The 4,624-nt window shown below is 45.3% G+C and overlaps 1 pseudogene; it reads right to left on the bottom strand.

Annotated features, from left to right (window-relative positions):
- Positions 1-561: 561 nt before the first annotated feature.
- Positions 562-4,022, bottom strand: LOC110742637 (annotated as a pseudogene).
- Between the last annotated feature and the right edge of the window lie 602 nt (positions 4,023-4,624).

Below are 4,624 nucleotides of genomic sequence, written 5' to 3'. Positions count from 1 at the left end.
TCACAGTAAATGAATACCAGAGGTGCCTTGGGTCCGGGCAGAGGGAGACCCCATGGATGGTGGTGGATGAGATTGTACTCATTTGGGGCCTCCCAGCCAGCATGTGCACGTGGCAGAGGAACATGGCCAAAGCTTCTTGTGCATCACATCCCTGTCTGAAACATAATTGTCCAGACGGTCCGAAAGTGTTCTGTATGATGGTAGTTTTCAGGTGTTTATGTTTTTGTGATGGTAGTGGAGAGAAATACTATGCTTGAACCAGATAGAATCACTTCTCTCCTTAGTCCTCTCTCCAAGCCCTTCTTCCCCCAATTCACCCCACCTTGCCAGTTGCATTTATGCATTTGAGTAGCTCTCAATTCAATTGTCAATAAGTGATGATATTTTAAGTGTTAAGTTGAATTTTAAAATGCATTCAAAATTATTAATACATAAGAATCACAAGAGCATGTACATTTTAGCCTCAGCAGCTTAGGTAATTAGATAGATGGTTTGGTCCCAAAACGGACCAAAACTAAAGGTTCAAGAAGTAAATAAATGATCCTGTCTTGTATTTTCTTCTTTTTTTAATAAAAATGAATTTTTAATTTCATGAGCATTAAAAAGAAAACCAAAACCTGTCACATTTCCTTCCCACTCATACAAACAGCTCTCAAATGAGATTCTTCAAATTTTACATTTTTTCCATTCTGGCTCATTCTTTGCTTCCTCATGATCAGATTCAACTTGGCCAAACATGATTCTGTGCTGAGTCTTGGAACATGTTGGAAAAACCCAATATGGGTTGTCTTCTGCTGCTTTGGAATGATGCAAAATGGCTCCCCAATGATTACTGTTATTAGTCTTGTCCAAAGCAATGTTCTTCACAATATAGGAAGAAAGAGTGCCCTTGTGGGTCCCAACTCTGCCACCACAACCTGGGTTGGCTACAGGAGGTTCAAGTTTATGCGACTTCAGGGAACCCAGTCTGTCCTTCTCCAGCTGTTTCCTTGTACTCCTTTGGCAGGGCTCACGGAACATAGGCAAGACATGAGGGGTGATGATGTAGTCCTGGGTTAGTGTCTCAGCTTGTTTTGCCTTTCACTGGTTTTTTGTGTGTTTGTTTGTTAGAAAACCCAGCATAAAAAACTTTTATTGCAATAACAAAACTTGAAACTCATATATGGTGCTGGGGGGACGAGACAGCAATGATTTATCTCACCAAATCACTACGCAGGACAGCAAAGGGGGTGAGAATGGCCTGAGGGAGGAAAAGCCAGGAAACTGAGATCAGTAGAGGGAGCCAAGCATCAAAAAACAGGAGATGCTGAAGCTGCGATGACCAGCATTATTTTCTTAAGAGAACATTCAAGGATTTGTCATGACGCCTGGGCTTTCATTGGGCGTTAAGTCTACAAACAGCACCTTCAATTTAAACTATCAATTAAAGTTTTTAAAATTCAGGAAGTGGTAGAGCTTGGAAAGTTATGAGATTACAAAATTCCTGAAAGTCCACTAGAAAAACCACAGGATGGAAAAAAAAAAAAAAATAAGCCAGGCCACAAAAAAGACTTCAGAGGTCCCCGCTGGCCTAGGGACAGATACCTGTAGTGTCCAGCATGGCAGTGAACATGATCTGCTTTCAAAGGCAGAGGGTTTAAGGGGAGGGTGGGGTGAGACTAGTGGAAGCAAAGGCTCTCCCCATCCCCACCTCAGTTTGAGGTAGGGCTTTTAATTTAACCCAATGACATCTCTCAACTTGGAGAATAATTTAGCCCTAAACAGTGCCTCAAATCTGCTATGGCTTTGTAGCGCAGCAGCAAGAATGTTTAATATATAATAGATTAAAATTTCATCCCCAAAAATAAAATAAAATATTCTTGCAACTCCCCTCCCCCCGCGCCAACACACACACACACCAATTCCTATTCTAAAGTTAACTTATCACTTATGCTGTTAATACTTGACGATATACTTATTGGAAACCCAGATCCAAAAGACTGAAACTGAATCTTCACCCCAAAATGAAAGCAAATTAAAATGAATAACTTGAGATTTATGGCATATAGTTTAGGTAAACACACATATGAGGAGAAAGAGGAAGAGGAGATGGAGGTGTCAGAAGCAAAGCTGAGTGACGGAACACATTCAGTCAGGGCAGATGTCTATATAGTGGAGTGGAACATCAGGAAAAGCTCCATATGGATTCATGTGCACGCGTCTGGAGGCACCAGATCCCTCCATGGCAGATCCAAGAACAGGGATCTGGATCTTGGATCATTCTAAAACTGGAATGACAGGAGGAGGCCATTCCTGTCATTCCAGTTTTAGAAGCTCCACATCGAAGACGAGAGTGGCATGTGGTGGGATGATGCTTGGGTGCTCAGTGGCACTGTAGGTGTAATCTGGAGATATAGTCAGTTTGGCTGTCTGACCCACCTTCTTCTGGACAACCCCTACTTCTCACCCTGGGATCACCTCCTGCTTGCCTACCATAAGCTTAAAGGGCTTTTTCTATCCCGGGAGGAATCAATTTTCTTTCCATCTTCAAGCATCCCGGTGTAGTGCATCAAGCAGGTCTGGCCACGCTTCGGGAGGGTGTGCGCGTCTCCTGGGGAGATGGTTTCCACCTGCACTCCCCACGGCTGCTGCGGACGCTGGGCGGACAGGCGGCGCGACGGGCGGCGTGGACTCACAGCTACCTGGCGGCAGTTCCATGGCTCTGCCTAGTCCCCTTCCGCCGGGTTTTAACCACACATAATTTTGCTCCCCTCTGACTCTTGTTGGGGTTGTAATAGACTTTAGGCAATCATTTCCAGTTCCAACCATGATCTGGTTCAGCCTTGGATGCCGCAGGCTGTGTCTGTGATGTCTGTTTCATAGAACCTTTGGAAAGTCCTACACTCAAGGCAAACTAGTTTGCCGCTGCCACATCCTCTTTGAACAGATGTACCAGTGACTATGAGCTTACCATCTGGACTGAAACACAGTCAGTCATTGGGAACATGGTGGGAAGACCTGAGGCTGAAAAAATGTGGCTTATTAAATTGTCAGATGTCCCATAATTTTAACGAATCATCACCTCCACGAGAGGCAAGGACATTACCATCACAGGAAAAAGTCACGCCAAGAAGTGTCTGTGCCCAGGTAATGAGGCTGTTTATAGTTGAACTTAGGATGAACAGTCAGATATCGGTCCCAGATCTGTATGCTTCCATTCTGGCAGGCAGCTGCTATGAGATTCCCATCTCTATCATATATGCACGTTGTGGGAATGACTTTTTTGCCCTGCATCGTCCGTGGTTTAAACACACTTTTTTGTTTCTTTGGATTTTCAATTTCCCACGTCCTCACAGTCCTGTAATCCAGGACAGTATAAACATTCTTGCACCTGCTGGTTCCACAGTACTCCTCTCCTGGGTACACTTCCGTATTTCTTGTTGAACTTAAAATGCCAATAGAAGCGATTTCTTCAACTCCATCAGGGTTACACTTCAGGAAAAGGAAGCAGGGGTTTTCATGTTGGTTGTTCAGGCCTCTTCAAAATCACCAGATGCTCGCCTGGAACAGGCGGCGCTAGCAGCTCCTCACATTCGAAGTCGCCAGCGCTAAGACAGCCCGAGTGAAAAGCAGGCCTTGGGTCAGAGCTCCGCCTGCGGCATCCCAGGAAGAGGACAGCGCGGGGCCGGAGTGAGGCCCGGTCCTCAGTACGCGTCTCCGTTTCGCCGCCTGCTGCCAGGCCAGCCCCGCCCCGGAACTTCTCTTCCAGTGCTTGAGGGTCCGCCCGTGCAGCGTGGAAGTGGGCAGGCAGGGCGACTTCCGGCTCGCTCCCTTGTCTTGTATTTTCCATAGTCTGGTTTAACAGTTGTATGTGGGTGGCAGTCATTATCGTCATCATCACTATTATTTTATGGTGCCTTGATTAAGTGGAGGCACAGTGCTAGGTACAGTTAAGGACTTTACCTTTCTAGAAGATACAGTCACTGTTTTTAAGGAGTGTCCCATCTCCGTTTCTGGCCCAGAGGTAAGATTAGAGGTTCTGACATGGTGATAAGTTTGAAAAACAGATACAGCCCTGAAAGTCCCGGGGAGAAGGGAGGAGAGGGAGCAAGCTTCAGAGTGCTGACTTCCAAAGTCCTTCCGCAGATAGCCAGTGTGCTTCCAGCTGCTCAGTGGGAAGAGCCTCAGAAATAGTGGAACGCTGCAGGGAGGTAAAAGGAGAATGAAGCCTGAGACATGGCCACAGGGTTCAGTAACGGGTAATGGCACTGATGAACTTGCCATAGTGAGACCGGGACAGGAACCAGATGGCAAGAGGTTAACGAATCAGAGGGGGTCGAGAACTGGAGAGAGAGGCTTGGTCATGAGGAGAAAGGAGCAGGGTCAAGGGAAGATGTTTCCAAGAGATAATTCAAAAATGGAAAAGTTTGATTATTTCTGGTTGTTTGATGGGTAAATGGGAATTCATTATGCAATTCTCTATACCTAGTGGGTATTTTTAAATTTCTTTAATAAAAATTTAGGAAAAGCAAAGTGAGAACTGAGAATGTGTGAAGAGAATGAAGAAATGGGTAAGAGAAGATACTAAATCTTTAAGACAGAATAACGATAATTGGTGGTACAGTCTCAGGGGAGGTTTAGAGAT

The sequence above is a fragment of the Papio anubis genome, chromosome 2, assembly GCF_008728515.1.
Source record: "Papio anubis isolate 15944 chromosome 2, Panubis1.0, whole genome shotgun sequence".
NCBI lineage: Eukaryota > Metazoa > Chordata > Mammalia > Primates > Cercopithecidae > Papio > Papio anubis.
Note: the sequence above shows the minus strand (reverse complement) of the source record. Positions and strands in the feature narration are given on the sequence as shown.